Source organism: Canis lupus, chromosome 23 (assembly GCF_048164855.1).
Source record: "Canis lupus baileyi chromosome 23, mCanLup2.hap1, whole genome shotgun sequence".
In the NCBI taxonomy this organism is placed as follows: Eukaryota; Metazoa; Chordata; class Mammalia; order Carnivora; family Canidae; genus Canis; species Canis lupus.
Window position 1 is genome coordinate 47,560,313 of NC_132860.1, and position 26,780 is coordinate 47,587,092.

General features: G+C 35.9%; 1 long non-coding RNA gene across 2 annotated transcripts in view; it reads right to left on the bottom strand.

Moving 5' to 3' along the window:
- Positions 1 to 4,234: 4,234 nt before the first annotated feature.
- The window catches only part of LOC140615612 (uncharacterized), a 100,907-nt gene continuing 78,361 nt past the window's right edge, over positions 4,235 to 26,780 (bottom strand). For both annotated transcript variants that reach the window (XR_012016106.1, XR_012016107.1), the window contains 2 exons: positions 16,797 to 16,933; positions 4,235 to 4,423 (listed from right to left, as the gene is read on the bottom strand). This is a non-coding gene — a long non-coding RNA (uncharacterized lncRNA). The remainder of the gene's footprint in view (positions 4,424 to 16,796; positions 16,934 to 26,780) is intronic.

Genomic DNA, 26,780 nt, shown 5'->3' on the forward strand with positions numbered 1-26,780 from the left:
TTTTATATAAATTTATTTTTTATTGGTGTTTAATTTGCCAACATATAGAATAACACCCAGTGCTCATACCATCAAGTGCCCCCTTCAGTGCCCAACACCCACTCATCCCCACCCCCCGACCTCCTCCCCTTCCGCCACCCTTAGTTCGTTTCCCAGAGTTAGGAGTCCTCATTTTCTGTCTCCTTCTGATATTTCCCACTCATTTTCTCTCCTTTCTCCTTTATTCCCTTTCACTATTTTATATTCCCCAAATGAATGAGACCATATAATGTTTGTCCTTCTCTGATAGACTTATTTCATTCAGCATAATACCCTCCAGTTCCATCCACCTAGAAGCAAATGGTGGGTATTTGTCATTTCTAATGGCTGAGGAATATTCCGTTGTATACATAGACCACATCTTCTTTATCCATTCATCTTCGATGGACACCGAGGCTCCTTCCACAGTTTTCATATTGTGGACATTGCTGCTAGAAACATCGGGGTGCAGGTATCCCGGCGTTTCACTGTATTGGTATCTTTGGGGTAAATCCCCAAGAGTACAATTGCTGGGTCGTAGGGCAGGTCTATTTTTAACTCTTTGAGGAACCTCCACACAGTTTTCCAGAGTGGCTGCACCAGTTCACATTCCCACCAACAGTGCAGGAGGGTTCCCCTTTCTCCACATCCTCTCCAACATTTGTGGTTTCCTGCCTTGTTAATTTGCCCCATTCTCACTGGTGTGAGGTGGGATCTCATTCTGGTTTTGATTTGTATTTCCCTGATGGCAAGTGAGGCGGAGCATTTTCTCATGTGCATGTTGGCCATGTCTATGTCTTCCTCTGTGAGATTTCTGTTCATGTCTTTTGCCCATTTCATGACTGGATTGTTTGTTTCTTTGCTGTTGAGTTAAATAAGTTCTTCATAGATCTTGGATACTAGCCCTTTATCTGATACATCGTTTGCAAATATCTTCTCCTATTCTGTAGGTTGTCTTTCAGTTTTGTTGACTGAAACTGATGAAGTTTCTTGATGAAGTCCCAATAGTTCACTTTGCTTTTGTTTCTCTTGCCTTCATGGATGTATCTTGCAAGAAGTTACTATGGCCGAGTTCAAAAAGGGTGTTGCCTGTGTTCTTCTCTAGGATTTTGATGGAATCTTGTCTCACATTTAGATCTTTCATCCATTTTGAGTTTATCTTTGTGTATAGTAAAAGAGAATGGTCTAGTTTCATTCTTCTGCATGTGGATGTCCAATCTTCCCAGCACCATTTATTGAAGAGACTGTCTTTTTTCCAGTGGATAGTCTTTCCTCCTTTATCGAATATTAGTTGACCATAAAGTTGAGGGTCCACTTCTGGATTCTCTATTCTGTTCCATTGATCTATGTGTCTGTTTTTGTGCCAGTACCACACTGTCTTGATGACCACAGCTTTGTAGTACAACCTGAAATCTGGCATTGTGATGCCCCCAGCTATGGTTTCCTTTTTTAAAATTCCCGTGGCTATTCGGGGTCTTTTCTGATTCAACACAAATCTTAAAATAATTTGTTCCAACTTTTTGAAGAAAGTCCATGATATTTTGATAGAGATTGCATTAACGTGTAAATTGCCCTGGGTAACATTGACATTTTCACAATATAATTCTTCCAATCCATGAGCATGGAGTGTTTTTCCATCTCTTTGTGTCTTCCTCAATTTCTTTCAGAAGTGTTCTGTAGTTTTTAGGGTATAGATCCTTTACCTCTTTGGTTAGGTTTATTCCTAGGTATCTTATGCCTTTGGGTGCAATTATAAATGGGATTGACTCCTTAAATTCTCTTTCTTCAGTCTCATTGTTAGTGTATAGAAATGCCTCTGACTTCTGGGCATTGATTTTGTATCCTGCCACACTGCCAAATTGCTGTATGAGTTCTAGCAATCTTGGGGTGGAGTCTTTTGGGTTTTCTATGTAGAGTATCATGTCATCAGCGAAGAGGGAGAGTTTGACTTTTTCTTTGCCAATTTGAATGCCTTTAATGTCTTTTTGTTGTCTGATTGCTGAGGCTAGGACTTCCAGTACTATGTTGAATAGCAGTGGTGAGAGTGGACATCCCTCTCATGTTCCTGAACTTAGGGGAAAGGCTCCCAGTGCTTTCCCATTGAGAATGATGTTTGCTGTGGGCTTTTCGTAGATGACTTTTAAGATGTTGAGGAATGTTCACTCTATCCCTACACTCTGAAGAGTTTTGATCAGGAATGGATGCTGTATTTTGTCAAATGCTTTCCCTGCATCTATTGAGAGGATCCTATGGTTCTTGTTTTTTCTCTTGCTGATAATATGAATCACATTGATTGTTTTACGAGTGTTAAACCAGCCTTGCATCCTGGGGATAAGTCCTACTTGGTCATGGTGAATAATCTTCTTAATGTATTGTTGTATCCTATTTGCTAGTATCTTGTTGAGAATTTTTGCATCCATGTTCATCAGGGAAATTGGTCTATAATTTTCCTTTTAGGTGTGGTCTTTGTCTGGTTTTGGAATGAAGATGATGCTGGCCTCATAGAACGAGTTTGGAAGTACTCCATCTCTTTCTATCTGTCCGAACAGCTTTAGTATAATAGGTATGGTTTCTTCTTTTTTTTTTTTTAATTTTTATTTATTTATGATAGTCACAGAGAGAGAAAGAGAGAGAGGCAGAGGCATAGGCAGAGGGAGCAGGCTCCATGCACCGGGAGCCCGATGTGGGATTCGATCCCGGATCTCCAGGATCAAGCCCTCGGCCAAAGGCAGGCGCCAAACCGCTGCGCCACCCAGGGATCCCTGGTTTCTTCTTTAAAGGTTTGATTGAATTCCCCAGGGAAGCCATCTGGCCCTGGACCTTTGTGTCTTGGGAGGTTTTTGATAATTGCTTCAATTTCCTCCCTGGTTATTGGCCTGTTCAGGTTTTCTATTTCTTCCTGTTCCAGTTTTGGTAGTTTGTGATTTTCCAGAAATGTGTCCATTCTTCTAGGTTGCCTAATTTATTGGCGTATAGCTGCTCATAATATGTTTTTAAAATTGTTTGTATTTCCTTGGTGTTGGTAATGATCTCTCCTTTCTCATTCATGATTTTATTAATTTGAGTCTTCTCTCTCTTCTTTTTAATAAGGCTGGCTAATGGTTTATCTATCTTATTAATTCTTTCAAAGAACCAACTCCTGATTTTGTTGATCTGTTCCACAGTTCTCCCGGTCTCTATTTCATTGAGTTCTGCTCGAATCTTTAAAAGTCTTTAAAAATAAATAAATAAAATACCTATTCAGATTTCGTAGATCTGGATGAGACCTGAGAGTGTACATTTTTGATAAGCTCTCAAATGATGTAGATGCTGTTGCCTACTGGGCCACACTTGATTACCTAGGCTCCACATTGCTAGTCATCAAAGAAATTCACATTAAAACCACAAAATGACTCTATTCCCAACCCACCAGAATGTCTAAAAATATAAAGGACTGACAGTGCTACATATTGACAAGGAGGTGGAGGAAAGGAACTTTCATATGGCTTTGGTAGGAGAAAATAATCATTCTAGAGCCTGTTTTGTCAATATCACTAAAGCTAAATAAATGCACATCCAATAGTCTAATAATTCTAGTCTCAGGTATACATTCAAAAAGAAAAGAAGTGGGGGACATATGCTTACCAAAGTATATATGTGAGGTTGTTAATAATAATACTACTGAATTAGCCCTAAAGTAGAGCAACACATATGCCCTTCAATAGCAGAAAGCAACATAAATTGTGGTTTGCTCCCACAGTGGCTTATTCTCCTGCAACCAGACTGAACTACAACCACCCAGAATAGTAGATGAAGCCAGGTAGAAGGTTATATAAGTATGATTCCATGTATAGCAAGTTAAAAAAATGGCAAAATTAACTCACAGTATTAATTCAGGATAATCATCATCCTGAAAGCAGAGGTTGTGCCTCCCTTTTAGAGTACAATTTGGACTTTTAGATTGCTAGAATTTTATGTTCTGATCTGGGAGTTTGGTACCTTCTTTTGGTTTGTTTGCTTTGTTTTTACTTTTTGATGAATTATCTAGCTAAACACTTAAAAGTTGTATTCTTCTTTGTAGTTGTTTAAGTATACTTACTTTAAAATCACCCAATTACTGATAGGTACTGAAACTAAAGAAAAGCAATGAAGCCTCAAAAGAGTAATGTCCCCCTTCCAATATTATTTTAAGAGTACATAAAACAGGATTCAAAAAAGTAATTTTCAGTTTCTGTCTCCTCTGAAAATGCAGTTTTTCAAGATCAGTAAATTCTTTGATTTATTGTTACATTCTCTCTGAATTCATAAATTCTCCTCTTCATGAAAGATTTTAATAGTATTATGTTCAATGTCTGTAGCACTTCACAGGCTTCAAAGCACATTCTTCTATATCCTCTTATTAATCTCTTCAGACTTTGCAATATATCTGTAGGGGAAAAGTGGCAATTATATCAGTTTTACTGTTTTGAAATTGTCCTTCCCCTTGCAGACTCAGGTTCCTTTACAATACGGGAGATAGGGAAGAACCAACCAAGGCAGAGCCTCATGCCCTTCCTCTAGCAACTGCTATTCCTTTCCAGAAGGCCTGCACTATGAGGGAAACTTTCTCAAGACTCTCCTTTGTGTTCCCCGTTCAGAATGGATCTTAGGCTAATCTAATCGTTCTCTAAATTTGGGTCTCATAATCTCTGAGAACAAGTCAGAAAAGACTGGAAACCTGGCAAAGTCATCATTGTCATGATTTTAGAATAATATTTAACATTTATGAACTGTATACCTAAAGAGCTTATGAAATGTTAAGGCTCTGTATCCCCAGGGACAGTGCCTGTCTGCTCTGGAAAGATATTCTTTTTCTCTGAACATACTCAGACACCTTCCTTTCAGGCAACACAATTTTTAGGCCACAGTAATCCTTACAAAAAAATGTTTCTTCTGTCCTGAACTTCCTTGCTATTCTCTCTTCCTAGCTAAGCTTCCTGCATTCTTCAGGTTGCTGCTTAAATGCTGTTCCAGACTGTCTTGCCAGTAAACTCTGAGTAGGAGACCTTCCTATCTATTCTTGCACAGTATTTCAGGATCCAACGGTGTGAATGATGCATAGGAAGTGTCCAGCTACCTTTTTTGAATGGATGAAAAGTAATAGCTTTTCTGAAGAAATTTCCAAACTGCTAGAATATTCTTAAGCTACAATTTGAATTGACAGAAAGATTTAAAAGTCACACTTACCAAAAAATCTCACGGAGATGTTCAATTATTAGCTAACAAATGCATTTTTAGAATAAAAGAAAAAATGGAAAATTTTCCTCAGTGAGGCACAATAAAATTCTAAGTTGGTATCTGCTAAATGGATCTCAGAAAATAATAGCATCCCTCTCCTGAGCACTTAAAAAAATATATCATGGTGTAAGAATCAAGAACTCAGAGCAAAGATTCATTCAGCTTCTTATTTGTCTGAAAATTTTAGAGTCAGAATTGGGGTGAAGAGAATTGTGTGAATTTAACTTTGTAGGTGTTATATGGTACCTGACAAATTTGTAAGGGACTATTCAGGAAAGAAAACTATTGAAATAAAAGTGGGGAGCTGCCCAGTGGGGAGACAATTAGTAGCTTCAGCTAACAAGTAATATAATTAGCATGCTTACATGATTTGTTTATTTGGGAATATAATTTTATTAATCAAATATAAGCCATAATGGTGGCTACCTGGTGATTTGTAAATGTATACACCTTGCAGAATAGTAATTTGAAGTCCATTAACTTTTAAAACTGTCAGACAAGTTTCATGATGAGTTTGCAGGAATATACCCAAAATGGAAGCATCAGCTCATTAATGAAAGAATTTGAGAGGAGTTGGCTTCAACTCTGTTTGAAGGTCATAGAGACAGGGTGGGAAACCCAGCAGTGTCATCCTCAGACCACTTTGGTTCACTATTGGGAGGAAGTGATCAGTGTCAATTAATATCTTGCACAGCCAGGAGAAAACAGTCACCTGCAGCTATCAAAAGAAATGATCTTAAACCCAAGACTGCATCTTGCTGCATAAGTTCCAAGTGGGGAAGTGTCACTGCCTTAAAGATAAGGATAACTTGCATGGATTCTTTGGATTATCAGCAATATTTTATTTGAAAAGATGCTGAAGTTACTTTTAGAATATGAATACATGAATATTAAATTTCTCGAGTTTTTAAAGATTAGTTTTAAAATTCATCATTTTATCTACTCTATTTAGTATCATTCCTGCTGCTGAGATTTCAAAATGATTCCCTCTAGTATGAATTAGGGAGAAAGGTCTTTAAGAACTTGGAACTGTTTTAAGGCTCTGGTGGTAATAGTAGCTATTATTTATTGAGCACTTAGCCTGTGTCAGGATTTTTAAAGCCCTTTATATGTATTATTTAATTATCTAAACAATCCAAAATATGTCATCTCCCAGCCCTCTGTAACAGTAGGTATGGGCTTGTGACAAATTCTTGCCAGCAGAATGTGAGAGGAAGGTGTATGTCTAACTTCTAGTCAAAGCCTTGAAGAATTTCGTGTATCTTCTCTAGCACTTTTTCCTTTTGCCAACTGGTATGTAAAGGATGGCCCTCCTGAATGGCAGAGCTACATGTTGGAAGGAACAAGCTTTCTCAGTTATCACAATTAGAACTGTGGTTTACAATCTGCACCTCTGCCCTGGACTACTATGTAAGTGAAAAATGAATTTTTACTGTGCTATGAGCTCTTACACATGTAGGTTGATTTGCTATAACATTTTATTTATTTATTTATTTTTAGTATGACATTTTAGACCAATACTAGAGGATACTATTATTATCACCTTTTTAAAGTGGAGGAAATTGAGGCACAGGAGTTTTAAATCCCTCAATTTGCTAAGTAGCCAAATGGGTTTTTGAATCCACACATTCTGCCACCAGAGGCTGTTTAACTACTTTGCTCTGCTTGCTACTCAATTTTGAGTGGTGTCTGCCTAAATATTTTGCAGAGAATAGTATAACTGTTGGTGGTCTAGAGGGAGTAGCTGGAAGCAGCACAGTTAGCATGTTGTGTAGAAACTAGCGGGCTGTTGTCAGCTGCCTTTGGAACCTACCCTTGTTGCCATGAGGAGGTAGTTGATGGATAGGATATAGGGGTCGATGGGCAATAAAACTGCCCTTCAAAGGAAGGACTCAAACTTAATAAGTAACACTATTCTTCTCACCCCTTCTCATTGTGCAGTGCATTAGAGGAGGTAGCCAATTAAGGAGAGGAAGTTGGAGAATTTGTAGAAAGGAGACTTCCAACGCCTCTCAATTTCTGGAGCCACACACAGCTCTACCAGGTTTGAGGGAAGGGAGAACTTTGAATTAATTTTCAGATGAAAGGTTGTTTATCTTTTTATGATGATAAATAGAGAATTTAGATTTGAACTGAATCCATTCCATTAACCAAGTGTGAGGGCAAAGCTATGAAATATGAAATACCATTAAGGAAAATTTAATATAGTGCAGATTAATATATGGTTAGAGAAAACAGCATCCGTTTATATTGACATTAGGATGACCAACCATTTTATTCCTCTGGGACTGTCCCAATTTTACCATTGATATCCTGTGTCCTGGAAACTAAGGCAGTTATTTATTCTGATTTCTATCAGTTAACATTCCTTAATAAACTCTTCATATCTGTATTTTATCTTCTAATTCAACAGTACTTTTTTCCATTATGCTCCCAGCCCTTCCTATTTATTCCTTCATGTTTTCTTGCTCAGCACTTTCATTAACCCTATAGAAATATCATAAATTCACTACATATGCTGCTGTTCCATGACTTTGTGCCATTGTATATTTATCTCACTGCTTCCTTTACCTAGAGTGCTTCCAATCAATCATGCTGTTGGTCTGTCAATACTGTCTCATCTTTCAGAACTTAGCTTAAAAATCAATTTCTCTATTAAACCTTTTCTATCTCCCCAGCCCCAGCTAGAATGAGCAGCTCTTTTCTTTGTGCTCTATACAGCCTTTCATATCAATAGACATGACCAGTATTGCACTTTGTTTTTATATGTCTATATCCCCTTTATCTAATGTCTCTCAAATTGAGATCTGTGGTTAACTACTGAAATCTACAAATATATCTTTAAAACAGTCTGTTTTCTTTGCTTTTTGCATTATTTTTTAATGTGAATAAGTATTTTCATCTATTTAAGAATAAACTTTTCCTTTGCTGTGATAATTTGCGATCGAAATATATTTTCACAGAATAAAAATGTAATTTCTGGATTGGGGGTTTCATAAACCCCCAGTGTGTCTTATGACCCATTTCACTAGTCTCTGGAATTTCTTTTAGCTTTAGAAAGGAGCTGTAAGTCATTAACATACACTTGAATTCCAAATGTGATGATCACAGCAATTTTTACTCACTTTCCACTTCTTTATGGGTTTTCATGAAGCTGACATTTCCTGAATTCTCTCAAGAATTTGCCTGTTAATACTAAAGTGGTATTTTCCCATCAATCACTGGTGTTCTATAGCAGAGATATCAGTGAAATAGTTTATTTGCGAGTTGGACCAGTCATTTAAACTCAAGAGATTCAGCTTCATTACCTTTCATTGAAGATGCCAGGACAGAAGGGCATTAAAGTTCAATCAAGCTCTAAATAGGTTGCTACAAACAGTGAACCCATAAGCCTGCTTGCTTGACTGATATCAATGTTTTGCCCCAGGACTGTAAGGTCACCAGAATAAAGATCCCACATATGCTTAATCTCAAAAACAAGGTGTCATAGATAAGATTATGGTGAGAAATTTAAAATTTTATGGGAGATAGTTTATCTTTAGACTAGTGAGAAGAAAGAACCTACTTCCAAATAAGCTAGATATATAATAAGAAGATTGTGATAATTGCTTATAAGCATTTGGGTAGTATAAATATGGGAGGGAATGAGGAGTCTATCAGGGATATACATAAAAGAAACAGACTAAATTCAGGGTACATAGTTTCTTTTTATATTCAGGATCCTCTTTATAAGAAGGATGTTGATAATGTGGTAGGAGATAGAGAGGTCTTTCTCTTTTATATTTCAAAAGAGGTCTTGCTCCTTTATATTAGTATAAAAATAATATCTCTTGAATATATTGAGGGAATTATATGTATATTAGAACACATTTGTTCTTTAAGTTTGTTGACCATTTGCTGAAAGTTTTCCTACCTGCTTTGCTTCTTAAAAAATCTGTAGTGCCTCTGTAATAACTTGTATTACACAGGATGTAGAAAACAAAGAGCAAACTTTTTCTAGTACATAGACTGTGAATGTGAACAGTTCTGAGAAATCACTATTTTTCTGGTAATTTAATTAAATATTTAGCAAATATAAATATTTGCTATATTTAAATATAAATATTTAAATATTTAAATATTTAAATATTTAGCAATAAGACCATATGCCCAGAAGTCAGTACAAAATAAATACTTTTCCTAGTCCAGTAATTTGTTCTTTACAATTTTAAAAATAGCCTTAATTTCCTTTATCCTTAGAAGCTCACCCTTCATCATGACCATTCTTTCTCATTTTTGTTTTATATGGCGATAGTTTTAAGAACTGTGAAGGTTCTTGGATTTTACCCTATTTCTAGTTTATAAATCAGCTTGCCACAATTTTATAGGTACAGATTATATTACTCATGATACAAAATCAACGTGGGATTTATATACACTTCAGATCCCCTTGTCTCCCAAGTCCCATGCGGGCAAGATAGAGAGGCCCAGGTAGATGCTCAGCACAGCTGGAAAAATGTCAAACTTAGGAAACCTAAATCTTTTATTATTTTCGACTGCAAGCAAATCTATTAAACTTGTCCTTGAGAGTGACATTATCTTTATTATACTAGATAGCATATATATAAAGCAAAAACAAAAGCCAGCCAGAAGGGAAGGTACTCTGCTCTGAGGGAAGGTACTACCTTCATCTTCCAAGGCTGTTAATTATACCAATACCCCTAAATACATACTCTAAAATAAAGGCTACTAGTTCAAATTATCTTCTTATAAGATGTTCAAAATGAGAGAAACCATGAAAAATTGTCTCACTATAGCAACAGAAAAATAATAGTACCTAAAAGAGTATGATTATATAATTATTTGTTTAGAAAAAAACAGAAAGCTATTTGGAACCCATAAATTTCCATTTGTTGCTTTCTAGGCTCTAGTGAGGATGACCAAAATATTATCTCTTCAAAACAAGACACTTCCAGAAAAGAATCTTTTCTTTGTTTTGTCTAAGAAATAATGGAATCCTGAAATACATATTAAACTTGCTTTGACAAAATCTATAGTCCATGAAGTAGGAAACAATTTCATATGTATGAAGGTATTTCTATAGCACGCTGTTTAGTCTACAAATGTAAATTATTAAAGCTGATGAGTATACATTATGACCTATCCATGTTATATAGTATGGTAACTAAAAGATAAGTTCCCAAATGGTATTTAATGACACAGAAAAATTATAAAATATCATCATGCCTAAAATATTTTATTTTTCTAATAAATCTAAGTTTATGTCTATGTGCCCATATACAGAAACAAATATATACATATGTGCACACACAAAGTTAGGAGGAAACACAAGAATAACTTAAAGTAGGCAATTCTAGGTGATATTATGAGTATTTCCTTCCTAGATACCCAACTTCTAAATGTATTATAATAATATAAAAATTAATTTTATTAATACTAAACAATAAAATTATTTAAAAATCAAGTTGGACCACTGATTCTATGTATTCCATTTCTCTTATCTATAGTTTAGGGACATCATTTTTAGGGGCTTGGCCAAGGTTCAGACCACAGTTAGATTCCAATTCTCTTGATTCTTAACCCAGGGATTTTTTTAATTAGTACACTCATATCCTTTTACTGTAGTCTCTTAATATCTATATCCTATGGACTTTACAGATTTCTTTTGGGAGCTAACTTTAATCATGGCTTGGGAGCTCTTTGGAATTTGAATATTTAAGTCTGGTAGTAAATCCATGGAAGGATGCCTGGTATGGGGTTCTGCAGAGAATAGCCCAGACATCCCTGGCAGGCAGAGATGAGTACCTGGAAAGTCTGTGAATGGAGCTTCCAAAGCACCTGAGGAGGCCAGGCTAGGGAGGACAAAAAGACAGATTTAAAAACTGGCTTCACAATAGATAGCAGATGGGAATCTTCAAGGGTGCTGATTCAAGTTAGAAAATTGATAGACTAGAAAGAATGGATTTAATTTGGAGTAACATAAAAATCAGTTTAAATAGCAGCAGGGGGGAATCTTTATAGGAAGAGCTGGTTTTAAGAACCACCAGGGAACAGAATAACCCAAAAGACTGTAGAAACAAATAAAAATACTTCAGCTCTTGATCAAATCAGAGATTAACAAATAGTTTAGCAGCACAAGAATCATTGAAAATTGTGTTGAAAATTAAAACAAATAAATATAGATAAATTGAACTACAAATTAAGTCAGTTTTTATGTATTCATGAATTATATGGGTGGCAAGTTATTTTTGTTCTTTTAGAATATTAGCATACCATTTTTCGAACATGAAGAAAATATGAAAAGACACGAAAATGAACATGTGTATATCCACCAACTAGATTTAAAAATTAAATACTTAAACTCATGAATTTTAGATTTAGAATTCTATATTTAAAAACAAGTATTTTGACATTTTACTTATTATTTTTATTCCTAATCCTTTGCAACAATTTTTGGACATCGTGACACCTCATTTCTAAGTACTTTATCATACATCTAAAAATAAAAACAACTAAGAAATTTAACAATATCACTAACCAAAGTCATCCCTTCTATTTCATTATTTTTCTCTTATTACTTTAGTCAGTCTGCAATTAAATAGCCATTTGGTTATACCTCCATTAGGGGAAAACATGTTAGTTCCTCCATTCTGCAATATTCTATTCTAGTATTCTGCAGATGATAAATACTGCAAATTATGCACAGGAATATCAAAAAATCTTTCGATTTGAAAAGCATGTAAGTCTGTATTGAAGAGGTGATCTGCCATGCTATTGAAAGCAACTTTCCTATAAGCTTTGTAGAAATTGGAGCATGATTCTTGTCCTTTGCATCTTGTGTATTTGAAAAACACAGATCTCTGCAGTTACTCTGGAAGAGGAGGCAGCTTTGCAAGCTTTGAATATAAAGAAATGTTCCATCACATTGCTGTTTTTTTTTCCCCTCTGCAGCCACTGTGAGCATCTTCACTCTTCACCCTTTGCCAATCTTTAAACAGCATTTATGGTTGTTAAACTTCTTAACCATCCTTCCTGTTCTATAGCTGCCTGTTGGCTCCTGAGACAGGTGCTGCAGCCTACTACCATGGAATAGACTGAAATTTGCCAGGGCAAGATTTCAACAGATCCAGCTAATCTTGGAGTCTGCAGTGGTGGACATGCAGGGCACATTGTCTCCATCCCTCCCTTCATTCTTCCTTTCTCTTTTTTTTAATAAAAAAATCAAAACTAACAGAAGGCTGAAAGAACATTAAAATAAATGACCACATAGCCTTCAACAAGGTTGAATTTGCCACATTTGCTCGTCTTGGTTACAAATGCATACATGTTTATATGTATACTCTGAAAGTTTGAAAATTTGGTTCAGACACTCTGAAACTTTATGAACTGGATACCTAATGACCCTTCATGACTCCATTATGGTTGTTTACTCCTCATCTGATAACAAATTTCAAAGGAATAATTGTACAGAATTAATTTTAATATAAATTTTCTTGAGTTTGTTGAAAGGCAACTTGAATTTCTCAAAAGGCAAATTTTTGTTGACATTTTAGTAAATCTATAGTAAAATGTACAAAATCATTAATATAAGTCATTTCAGAGTAGAAATATAATATGCATTAAGGCATAAGATAATATAGACAGTTGATAAAATTTTTAGCATTATTCCAACTATAATTTAACAATAATATACAACCTGGCCTTTCCATGAACCCAAATCCTGGGTCTGCTCATCATTGCCAGGTTAGCTGGTTATAGACCTCTGATGGCTTCAGAATATTCACTGATCTTCTGACTCTATGTTTATAGATCCTATTATGGAGTTCGGGGTCTCTTGGAATTAGACCTGCACATCAATATTCCCTTAGCTTTTTTTTCCCCTTTGAGGATTGCATGTAAAAATTGTTACTCTGAGGCTGCTGCTTTTAAAGGGAATAAAAACAAAAAAATTATGCTTCTAGAAAGTATAAAGAATAACTTCATTCTTCTCCTAATGGACAAAGGAAAGCCCAGGGAAAGAGGAAATGAGGGATGGATGGATTGGAAAACAAATGACTGGATCTTGAGATTCACTTAGGAAAGAAGAAATCCTACAGACTCAAGTTAAAATAAGAATTTAAAGCCTAAGGAAGAGGGAGTAGGAAGGAGGTAAGGAAGAAGAAAACAACAATAGACAGGACAGGAGCTGAAGGGTTGAGTATCCATGAACATTGGTCAGTGATTAAATGACTCACTGAAAGGAAGAGAAGTAAGACAGTTTGATTTACATTTGTCATCAAGAGCATTCTTCTAAAGTGGACATTGTATATAAATACCTATACTTCTATCAGGATTTTATGTAAGTGGATCATAATAATTGACAAGTGTTCATTAATTTTAGAAGTATGTTTACCTGTGAAGTACAGGTGAGGTCGAAATGAGAATCTACTTTATAGGAACCTTCTTAGCTTTACTAACCATTTTATATCTCCTATTGCCCCCTGGATCCTACCGTATACTTACTAATACCAGAGGAGTTGAGATGTGGAAATCACAGGAGTCAAACTGGATTTGCCTTTGTGTCTTATTTGAAATTTATAAACTACCTTGCATTATGCCTAACTTTTCATTCCTATAAGTCTTGCTTTTCCCAGTAGACCTTAACCTTCTTGGGAAAAGCAACTGCATGGATTTTTCTTTTCAAAGTTTTAAGATTTTATGTATTTATTTTTAGAGGGGGAGAGGGTCTTAAGCAGATTCCACTCTGAGTGCTGAGATAGACGAGAAGCTTGATCTTACAATCCTGACATCATGACCTGAATGGAAACCAAGAATCGGAGCCTTAACTGACCATACCACCCAGGTGCCCCTGCATGGCTTTTTCTCTCTGCACATGTCCAGAGTATTTCTTCAACTAATGATTTCTAAAAGAATAAATTATGACAGGAAATAAGGGGGGCAAACATTTTTCTAGCTCTGTATAAACCCGAGAGACACTAGAACATGAAAGTTTAGTGAATCCCTTATTGGCCACAGGATACATTTTAAACATATTGATATGGTCCTCCCACCTTCGCATCACACATTTTAGCATTCTTGACCCTGTCCCCCCTTTTCCCTATATTCTCAAACACAGGACTAATTGTCATCCCACAATATGCCATGGACTTTCTTACTTCTATGGCATTTTCTCTTCTTGAGATTTTTTTAGCACCACAATTTTTTCTGGCATCCATAGTCCTACTAATGTTTCAGTCTTGCTCAAATGTCCACTCCTTTGTGAGGCCTTCCTGACACTCCACCAGCAAAATTAATTTCTCTTTCATCTGCACAACCATATGACTATAGCTACTATCATATTAACACTATAAATAAGTTCCTTTGTATGTTTCACCTGGATGAAGGATTCAGTCTCTGTGTTTAATTCCCAATTTTATCTCATGTGCATATTTTATGACAGGCACATAATAGCAACATCAGTCAGTGACATCAAGCCTACTTCTGTCTCCCTTTCCTCCTTGGTATCAATTTCCAGACTTTACTTTAGAAAACAAAACAGAGGAAGGCTGTTTGAGAAGGGGAACAGGTGAATGCTACATTTGCCACATTCCCTTGATAGCTGTGACCTTGCAGGGGCAATACAATATAGTTCCAAAGTCACCATTTGTTATCCTCAACAAGAAGACTGTACCCTTATTGAATGTCCTGTATGACATGCAGCCTGAAGAGAGCCAATCCATTAAGTTTCAAGATCAGTTTAGTTTCTACCAAACTTCATGGAACTGCACAAGGGTACCTGACCTCTTGTATCAGAAAGAAATATGATAAGCCTTAACCGACCTTGAAAGAATTATTTGGCTTCAAAGATTTGGGTCTTCATATTTTAACTGTAGTATTTCTTAAGTTATTATTGATATTTGTCTTTTGACTGTTAGTTTTATTTGTATATATTTATATAAAATGCAAATTAATAAAATTCGTATTGAGAACTATAAATGACAAGCATTGAATATTTATGATGCCCTTTAAACACACACTTTTGACATTTGCACTGCCCTTGTAGAAAAACAAATTAAAATCAGAAGGTTTGTTTGTAATCTAATTTAGACTAGGCAGATTTGGGACTGTTTCATCAACACTTTGATATCTCAGTGAATTTTTTTCCTAAAGTCATTTTATAATATTTTATTGGATTTTTTAACCTCTTATTGCTCAAGATTTGGACTTACTTGTAGAAACACTGATGAAAAACAAATTAATCATAATGATGGGACTTCAGACATATTGGTGCCAAAAGGCTAATCAAGCAGTTTATAGGGATCGTACCCACTGCAGTGACAAGAAAGATTGATGATTTACTTCTTTGCCCACAGGGCCTTGATTTGATTTCCACCACCCCCACCCCAACAACACAGACTTTATTTGTAGGTTAAAGATGTAAAGCTTTGCTGTTTGTTGCTTTTAGGAGAAAGATATGAGAACACTACTAACACTTGTGTATGGAAGTAGAGACTAAGAAGACAATTTATCTGGAAGAGATTAACATCTTACCAACACTTTGATTTCCTAATTTACTTGAATTATTTTTGTATCATTTATATAGGCCAAAAGCAAAACAAAACAAATGACAAAAACCTGGATTCGATACCATATCAGAAAAGCTTTCTTCTCTCACCACTGGATTTCATTCACTTTACTTCCTTGCACTCTATTTCTCATTTGTCGGTCTTACAATGTTCCAGGTCATATAGAATAAAACAAGGATTTTGCAGTTCTGTTTTCAGGGAACACAGAAGGGCTTTTGTCACACCCAGTGGGAACTCTCCTGGGTTATAATAGGACAGGATGTTTAGACAATTTCTCATAGAACCTTATTTTACATTTCATGGATATGTGCAAACTTAAAATCCATAAAGGATATGATGGAGGGCTGAGTCTGGAAGGATAATCCCTTGTGATGAAACACACCAATTTACAATGAATCTATATCACATTCATCTCCTTTCATCATCTGAGACACATAATCCTGTAACCACCACTTTAGATTTAGAGAGTGGATATTTAATTATTATTTACTACCTTGTTTCATGTTAGTAATAAAGAAGTAAGTCCCAGAGAAGTAAATTAATTTTCCAAAAATCATAAACTATGAGAGATACAGGAATAGATTTCACATCTTCTATTACCCTCATCAATGTTGTTCAAATATTACTCTACTTTGCAGTCTCCTTGGAGGATCTAGATACCATCTCTCTGATCACTTTCTTCTCTTCTCATCTTAAATGTTTAGGAATTAGAAAGGCAGGACACCATCCATGGACATGATTTGAAAATTGGCTCTTAGAAAACTACATGCATTTATCATATCTGCTTCCTTTATTTATGATAGAGATGTATATTAGGGTTCTCCAAAGAAACAACTGGGTATCCATATATGTCTATTGTCTGTGTCTATCTCTGTTTCTATTATCTACTTATCATCTATCTAAATCTAGATCATCTACCTAAATCTAGATAAGATTTATTATAAAGAATTGACTCACATGATTTTGGAGGCTGAAAAGTCCCATGATCTGCTGTCTGCAAGCTATAGACCATGCAAGCCAGTGGTGTGCTTTGAAGGCTTGAGAGCTGGAGAACCAAGGCTGTAGATATTAGTCTGAGTCTGAAGACCTAAATACTAGGAGAACCAAGGGAAGGAAAAAACCATGTGTCAGCTCAACAGTCAGGAAGACAGCAGATTCATCCTTCTTCCACCTTTTTGGTCTATTCAGGACCTCAATACATTGGATGATCCCCACCTACCTTGGGGAGGACCATGTGCTTTACTCACTTCACCAATTGAAATGTTAATCCTTTCTAGAAACACCTTCACAAACACAGTAAGAAATGATGTTTAAGTAAACATTGGTGGTCCAATCAAGCTGAATACATGAAGGTAACCATTACTAAGATGGTAAGAATTTTAACTACTTCCACAGTATTTTCATTGAGATTAAATGAATTAATATACATAAAACATTTAAAACTGAGCATGGCACTTATAATAAACACAGTGTAGATACTACCTGTTAATATTAGAAGTACATAGACTTACTTGAACATCTACTCAGGCTGTCTCCAAGGACATTTTACTTAGAGTGTACTGGATTGCCATCTAGTTCATCTAGAACAGTCTCTGCTTAGTGTATTCAGTATTTGGATACTTCTTTCAGAAACCTTGTCTTTTTAGTTTTCCCATCATTTATGAACTTGCCAAAGTAAACTTCTTTATGATCTTACAGAAAACAGGCTTTGCTATCAAATTTTTAGGCCCTGGTTTAGGTAGGAATGTCCTATAGGCTAATTCTTTTGAAATTGAAAATATTTGTGTTTGTTGATAGTTTCAAAATTTCAAACATTTTAGGAATTCAGAAATTTAATATGAAAGCAAAGTATTGAAAAGCATTTCTTTTTTCTTCTCTGTTGTTAAACTAGAACTGCAAATTCCCTTATTACTGGTAGATGGCAGCCCTGTGCTGCTGGTAAGAAAAAACAAGGACTGAGTTACAGCCAACAGTTTCTTTCATTCTGGATTTGATCAATGAGCAGGTTACTATCATGAAAACCCCAAAGATGGGAGCTTTTAGATAGCCTGACAAATTTCATTGTTGAAATGGATAATAATGAAGAGATAGCTTACATTAGTGTTTTCACAAAATATTCCAAAATGATAGGGATTTAGAATGAGAAGGCATGAGCTTATGTCTGGTGTCCTCCATCTAGAAGCTGCAAGTCTTTAAAAGGAGTCACTCTGAGCTTAAAATGTATGCAATCTATAAAGTAGATTTAAAAATAAGAACTTTCCTCATGAGCTTGTTTATAGGGTTAACTTAGTGGTTGCTGGAAAGTATTGCTGTTAAGCTTTTTCATCAAGAGTGCTTATTTTAAACAGAATTAATTCTTACTTGTCAGGGTAGAATTGTAGCCCTAAATAAAGTTTAGAAATAAAATGTCAATAAGGTCTTCCTGTGTGGTTTTGCAAATGAATCTCTTCCACTCCAGAGGGTACTATTTGTGTATATGTAAAACTGAAGGTTCAAGTGACTTCCCATTATGTAAATTTTCTAAGTTTATTTACTAACATAAAATCTTGAGATCTGTGTCTTGTTTATAATAAGCATTCAAAACCTGCACATTTTTATCAATATGCAGGGGCCAGAAACTTCATAAGACTGGTAGCATTTTATCATCTTCACAAAACCCTTTTGAAGTTGTATCAGATCTCCAATTCATATTTGTGAAAAATGGTCTTTGCAAAGGTAAAGAACTTTCCTAAGGTCACCTACCTTGTAAATGGAAGAGCCAGATTTTAAACTCAAGTCTTATCTTCCGTGACACAAATGAATTGTGATTTAAGGAAAATTGCTTCATGTCTATGAACTTGCAGAGATTAATATATCATTTGAGTGGACTACATTTTCTGGCCAACCATAATACTGTGCTGCCTCTCTAAGATAAGTAAGACTCTATAGCTATTTTGCTACTAATGAAGGATGTTGAATAAGAGTTTTCTATTGACTGACATCCTAAACCATGAATAGAGATGCCTGATGCTTCTTTTACTAAGAAATGACCAAAATGTTCTTTTGAGCTTTCAGACCAATATCTTTCAGTTTCTATACAAAGAAAGTACAAATGGGGGAGTCCTGGAAGAGAGTCAAAAGCCTAGAGAGCATGTTCTTTGGCTGTTGTGTATCTCTCTCAAGCAAATAGAAGAGTTTGTAGAGATCAAGGTTGCATATCTGAAAAAGACATTGAAAACATGTTCTCTTGGTGGATGCTTGCTAAGGTATAGAAACTCTGCAATTTAGTGAAAGCCATTTGAAGAATTTCACTTAGGCTGGAAGCACAAAGTACAGGCAATGTAGGATATACTTAAACACAAACTGGTGTCTGTTTATTGCCTGAGCAGTTTTGAAGGTGGAGTAGTTGAACAAGTCCTATAGGGCTTTATATTCTAAAGTAAATGTTTTGATTGAATTCAAGGAATATGGAAAGCTGTAGACTTTTTTTTTTTTTTTTTTAAGAGAGAGAGAGTTGGCATGATTTAGCCACTGCATGGAGGTAAGGCTATCACATAGAATAAAAACTAGGATATCTTCAGGAGATTATTGCAATGAATTGTATGGTTTTACCTAGGGTGGCAGCGCCTCATATTCACATTTCTTCCTCTTCCCATTTTTTAACATTACCTTAGGAATTAGATGAAGATAATCATAATCATATATTTTTAGTCAAACTAGTTCTTACTAGCATATGAATAATCAAAGATTTAAAATAGTCAATAAGAGAAAATGGGTTATGTGATTTTATGTTTACTGGGTGAAGTGCTTTTGATTTGAAGGAAACTTGACAATATACAAAACTTTCCCTTTCTCTCCTGCCAACAGATTAGGCATTTGTCATCTCCTTGGCACTCCACACTTGCTAGGAGAGATGGGAAGAGATCTACAGTTGTCCTAAAGATAAAGATACTTTTGATGATCGTAACTACGTCTCCATAGTTAAGCAAAACCAAAGCCTTATAATTTTAGAAAAACACTTTTCTTACACGAGAATTTCACTGACTTTGTTTTGCTACGTCACTTATTGGCTTCAGCTCCCATTTCAAATTTCTTACTGAAGTCTTTCTTCCAGCTATATATTTTATTTTTACATCTCTTTTTCTTGGCAACTTAATATTATTGGTGATGTTATCAGGTCCCTTATAGGTCAGTGCTTGTCCTTCAGTCTAACTGGTCTAGTTGTGTGCTGTAGCTACTAGTGTGCTAGTTTTGCCTATTCACTTTATATTTTTGTGTTTAAGATGGACCTTGCACTATTTATTTGACCAGTTGTTAAATATAAGCTAGGATATATCCAAGTCTTCAATGAGATAATGGCCCTGCAGAGAGTTGGTCCATCTGGTATTTTCAGGGCTATGTAAAAAATAAGAAAGCTCTCAGCTATATTTTGTTTGAATATATTTAATTGGCAAGCAAGGATAATTTTCCAAATGGAACTAGGATCAACCAAAAACTTCACAGGATTCATCACAAGATCAGGCAGTATTATTACTCTTCCTGCCTGCAGTAGTTTTGAATAAAGAAATTCTTTGGTGTTGAGTATGTGTTATATAGGATATCAGGTACATGATATTCATTTTTTTTTAGATTGTATTTATTTATTCATGAGAGACACACACACACACACAGAGAAGCAGAGACACAGGCAGAGGGAGAAGCAGGCTCCATGCAGGGAGCCCGACACGGGACTCGATCCCAGGTCTCCAGGATCACACCCTGGGCCAAAGGCAGGTGCTAAACCACTGAGCCACCCAGGGATCCCCGGTACATGATATTCAGATAGAGAAATTAGACAATGGGAAACATTTTCCAGTTGATATCCTCCTGAATCAGTATCCTCAGTTGAGTCCTACTGACAGTTTAAAAACCATACAGATATTAAGGATGTCAAGGAGAGTCTTGCAAATTAACTTCTATTACATGATCAGGAGAAAAGAACTGAAGAAAGTAAGCAGATCATTAATCTTTGAATTTGTCTTGAGGTCACCTCTGTTGGAGGTGGGAGCTTGGGAAGTAAGTAGGAAGTCTGAGAAACCTCACATATAGATATGCTAATGCAGAAAGCCATAGGAAAGGAATGTTGTATCATTCACTACTAATTGCATAATACTGAATTTTATGGTGGAGAAAGCTATAATTTTCTTTTAACATAAGTGGTCTTTAAGCAAAAGAAAAAAGTAGCATTGTCCTCTTCTACTCCCTGGATGAATGAAAGAATTCATATTGTGTTTCTGGAAAGAGAAGCAGTAGTTACCAGCATGAGCTTTGTAGTCAAGTGAATATGGCTATGCTCCTAACTCCCTGATGTATTGCATAGAAAAGTTACTTAACTTTCCTAAAACTCATTTTTCTCATCTGCAAAATGAGGATTATAATACATAATCACATTATTTTCAGGATAAGTGAGAAAATACTTGTAAGTTGCTCAATGCAGAGAATAAACACTAGCTGTTAACAATCATTAAGTTAATCCTTTAACTATGAGATGAAAATTGTTTCTCTCTTTGCTGGTTAAGAACATTCAGAATCAGAAAACTCAGGAAGAGAAAATGAATATCTTGGATATGACGTCTTTGTTGCAATTTGCTCTAATCAGTCTGTCCTTCAAACTTAGTGGTTATCAACCCTAATATATACTAAAATTACTTGGGTGGGAGAAGTCTTAAAAAACACCAGTGCCAGATCATTCTGATCAAATAAAACGTGAGTTAGGTGATTGTGCATCAGGGATCAAGAATCACTACTTAAACTCACTATGATTCATTTGTGCCCAGCATCTGAAGACATTCTGTTTACAGCAGAAGCACTTTTCCTATGAAGACTTCACTCTCAGCAGGGTTGCAAGTGTAGGATGAATAGTTACATTTTCAGAGGTTAATATTTTAAAATAGTATTGGTTTTGAAGAGGAAAAGAGGGAATTGTTTCTATGGCTTCTGAACTAGGTGCCATAAACATTACGATAAATCCTGGTTATCCTCTTCCTTCACTTTTTGTTTTTAGAAATGTTTCCTTAACATTTCTAACCTATTCACTCGTCTCAAAATGTAGTCAATGAAATAAATAAATATGAATGTACAATGTCATGGGTTATGGTAAAGATGTGTTCAAATGCCAACACAAAGAAGAGGTATTAGAGAAGACTTTTGAAAGAGATCATACTAAAGTTCACTTATTCACTTATTTATTAAAAACAAGTTCTGGTAGACTCTGACATGAAAACTACCAGGAAGACAAATGTTGTCCTTTACATCATGGAATCTATAATTTAGAAATCTTGACAGAAGTGTAAAGTTAGTTTAAAAAGTGAAAAGAAAGAACAGCATGTGGGTTAGTTAGCATAGATATGTAAATGCAAAGGGTTTTGGGGAGAAATAGTATAAAATGGAGAAAGCGAGGAGGGGCAAGAGGATGGAAGAGTAGGGTCCTCAACTCACCGGGCCCCACCAACTTACCTGGATAACTTTCAAAACATCCTGAAAACCTAAGAATTTGATCTGAGATTTAAAGAGAGAACAACCGGAATGCTACAGAGAGAAAAGTTTTCCCTTCTAGGTAGAGGTAGAAAGGCAGAAAATAAATAAATAAAAAAGAATAAAGTGGGGAAGGGGCACCACAAGTAGCCAGCCTAAAGCAGAATGGTGAGAGCCTGAGGACAGGAAAGCCCAGCCCTGGAGAAGTGGGAACTTTAAAAATCTGCACTGGAGTTTTCCTGGATGGAAAAGTGCTTAGAGGGGAAATTGGGCAGAATGGCAGGAAGGGCAGTGAAACCTCAAGATTCCCCAAGTCACTATTAGAGGAGGGGTGGCCTGGGGAAAGCACATCCACAAACTGCAGTCCAATATCGGTAAAAGGCTGGAGCACTGCAGCCCTCCGGGGCATTGGAAGAAGCCAGTCAGTGTACCTCTGCCTGGGTACACACACACCTGAGAATCAGGGCACCAGACCCCTCCCTCAGAAGACCAGCTGTAAGAACAAGGGAAGAGCAAATTTATTTACCAAACAATTTTGGAAAGCTCCAGGACCGAGAGAAAATAGTACATAGAACTAGAGGGTACTTTCTTTTCTTTTCTTTTTTCCACTACAACTCATTTTTATATCAGACTAAATATTTCCAATATTTTTTCCTTTCCACCTTTTCAATATTTTGCCAATTCTTCATTTTTAAGCTTTTTTCCTTCCTGACTTTCATATTTCTACAATTACATGTCTTAGAGGTATTTTCCACTTCTGAATTCCCTTCAATGTAGTCAATTTAATTTGGGGAGATATATGAGATTGAAGTTTTTGTTTTGTGTTTTTTTGTTTTGTTTTATTTTCTCTGCCTCATTTTGTACTACAATGTCAGAAGTTAATACCTAAAACATGACCAGCATGCACCCAGAACCAAGTGGAATACCGTGTTGATTCATTCTGTGAGATTATATTCTCTCTTCCTTCCCATTCTGCCCTTCTCTTTTATCTCATTTATGTTTTTGTGGGCAGTGTTGGGGCTTTCTATAAGTATTGCAGGTTTATATAAATTTTGTCTTGAGCATCTTCTAACACACAGAACAAAATACACTCAGAACCAAGATCACCCTCTAGGACCCCTCAGGTAGACTACATTCCACTACCACTTCTTCACTACCACCATCCCCCAGTCTGCCCCTCCTTTTCTCTTTTTTTATCATTTTCCTCTTGCATTTTTTTTCTTTTTTTCTTTTTTTTCCTTCTTTAAGACTTTTGGCCTTTTATTATTTACTACTTTCTTATAAAATCTGTTTATCACTTTAGTGGTCCTCTTGTTTCATTTTGTGCTGATCTTTTTCATTTTCTGGCCTCTGAACTCTTTAGAATCACCTAGGATGTATTTTCTTAGGTCTTGTTTGATATTTTTGACTCAGCCCGCTCATATAGTCACTCTGCACTGGACAAAATAACTAGAAGGAAGAATTTACCACAAAAGAAAGAAACAGGAACAGTAATCTCTGTCACAGAGTTACAGAATATGGACTTCAGTACAATGTCAGAAAGTCAATTCAGAAGTACAATTATAAAGCTATTGGTGGCTTGGAAAAAAGCATAAAGCACTCTAGGGACTTCATTAGTGCAGAATTGACATCTAATCAGGGTGAAATTAAAAATAGATTAAATGATATGCAATCCAAACTGGGTGTCCTAACTGCTAGGGTTAATGAGGTGGAAGAAAGAGTGAGCAACATAGAAGACAAGTTGAAGCTGAGGAAAAAAGAAAAAAACAAGAGACTGAGAAAAGGCTTAGGGAAATAAATGATAGCCTGAGAAGGAAGAATTTAGGTATAATTGGGGTTCCAGAAGAGACTAAGAGGGAGAGAGGACCACAAAGTATATTTGAACAAATCATAGCTGAGAACTTCCCTAATTTGGGGATGGAAACAGGCATTCACATCCAAGAGATAGAGAGGGCCTCTCCAAAAATCAATAAAAACCATTCAACACCTAGACATTTAATAGTGAAACTTGAAAACTCCAAGATAAAGAGAAAATCCCTAAAGCAGCATGAGACAAGATTCTTAACTTATATGGAGAGAAATATCAGATTAACAGCAGACCTCTCCACAGAAACCTGGCAGTCCAGAAAGGGCTAGCATGATATATTCAGGGCACTAAATGAGAAGAGCATGCAGCCAAGAATACTTTATCCAGCAAGCCTGTCATTCAGAATAGAGGGAGAGATAAAGAGCTTCCAAGATAGGCAGAAACTGAAAGAATATGTAACCAAAAAACATACACTGCAAGAAATATTAAGGGGGACCCTGTAAAAGAAATAGGAAACCCAAAGAAATAATCCACAAAACAGGGACTGAATAGACATTATGATGACACTAAATTGATATATTTCAATAATTACTCTGAATATGAATAGACTAAATGATCCCATCAAAAGATGCAGGATATCAGACTGGATAAAAAAGCAAGACCCATCTATATGCTGTCTACAAGAGACTCATTTTAGACCTAAGGACACCTCCAGCCTGAACAGGAAGGGGTGGAGAACCATTTACCATTCAAGAGGTCCTCAAAAGAAAGCAGGGGTAGCAATCCTCATATCAGATAAATTAAGGTTGGTACCAAAGACTGTAGTAAGAGATGAAGAGGAACAGGCACTATATCATACTTAAAGGATCTATCCAACAAGAGGAACTAAGAATCATGAATATTTATGCCCCTAATGTGGGAGCTGCCAAGTATATCAATCAATTAATAACCAAAGTAGAGAGATACTTAGATAATAATACACTTATAATGGGAGACTTCAACATGGCACTTTCTGCAAATGTCAGATTTTCTAAGCAGAACATTAGCAAGGAAACAAGAGTCTTAAATGATACACTGGATCAGATGGATTTCACAAATATATACAGAACTTTCCATACGAATGCAATAGAATACTTTCTTCTCAAGTGCACATGGAACATTTTCCAGAATAGACCACATATTGGGTCACAAATCAGGTCTTAACCGATAGCAGAAGATTGGGATCATCCCCTGTATATTTTCAAACCACAATGCTTTAAAACTAGAACTCAATCAGAAGAAGAATTTTGGAGGAAACTCAAACACGTGGAGGTTAAAGACCATCCTTCTAAAAGATGAAAGGGTCAGCCAGGAAATTAGAGAATTAAAAAGATTCACGGAAACTAACTAAAATGAAGATACAAACGTAAAAATTCTTTGGGATACAGCAAAAGCGATCATAAGAGGGAAATACATCACAATATAAGCCTCCCTCCAAAAATTGGAAAAACCTCAGATACACAAGCTAACCTCCCACCTAAAGGATCTGGAGAAAGAACAGCAAGTAAAACCTACACTCAGCAGAAGAAGAAAGTTAATAAAGATTCGAGCAGACCTCAATGAAATAGAGACCAGAAGAACTGTAGAATAGATCAACAAAACCAGAAGTTGGTTCTTTGAAAGAATTAAAGAGATAAATAAACCACTAGCGAGCCTTATTAAAAAGAAAAAAAAAAAAACACTCAATAAAATCACGAATGGAAGAGGAGAAATCACAACCAATACCAAGGAAATACAAATGATTCTAATGACATGTAATGAGCATCTATATGTCAATAAATTAGGCAATCTAGAAGAAATGGACCCATTTCTGGAAAACCACAAACTACCAAAATTGGAACAGGAAGAAATAGAAAACATGAACAGGCCAATAACCAGGGAGGAAATTGAAGCAATCATCAAAAGCCTCCCAAAACACAACAGTCCAGGGTGAGTTGGCTTCCCAGGGTAATTCTATCAAACGTTTAAAGAAGAAATGATACCTATTCTAGTAAAGCTGTTAGGAAAGATAGAAAGGGAAGGAATAATTCCAAACACATTTTTTGAGGCAAGAATTACCTTGATTCCAAAATCAGACAAAGACCACACCTAAAAGGAAAATTATAGACCAATTTCCCTGATGAACATGGATGCAAAAATTCTCAACAAGATACTAGCCAATAGGATCCAACAGGACATTAAGAAGATTATTCACCATGACCAAGTAGGATTTATCCCCGGGACACAAGGCTGGTTCAACACTCGTAAAACAATCAATGTGATTCATCATATCAGCAAGAGAAAAAACAAGAACCATAGGATCCTCTCAATAGATGCAGGGAAAGCATTTGACAAAATACAGCATCCATTCCTGATCAAAACTCTTCAGAGTGTAGGGATAGAGGGAACATTCCTCGACATCTTAAAAGCCATCTACGAAAAGCTCACAGCAAATATCATTCTCAATGGGGAAAAAAATGAGAGACTTTCCTAAGATCAGGAACATGAGAGGGATGTCCACTCTCACCACTGCTATTCAACATAGTACTATAAGTCATAGCCTCAGCAGTCAGACAACTAAAAGAAATAAAAGGCAATCAAATCAGCAAAGAGAAGCCAAACTC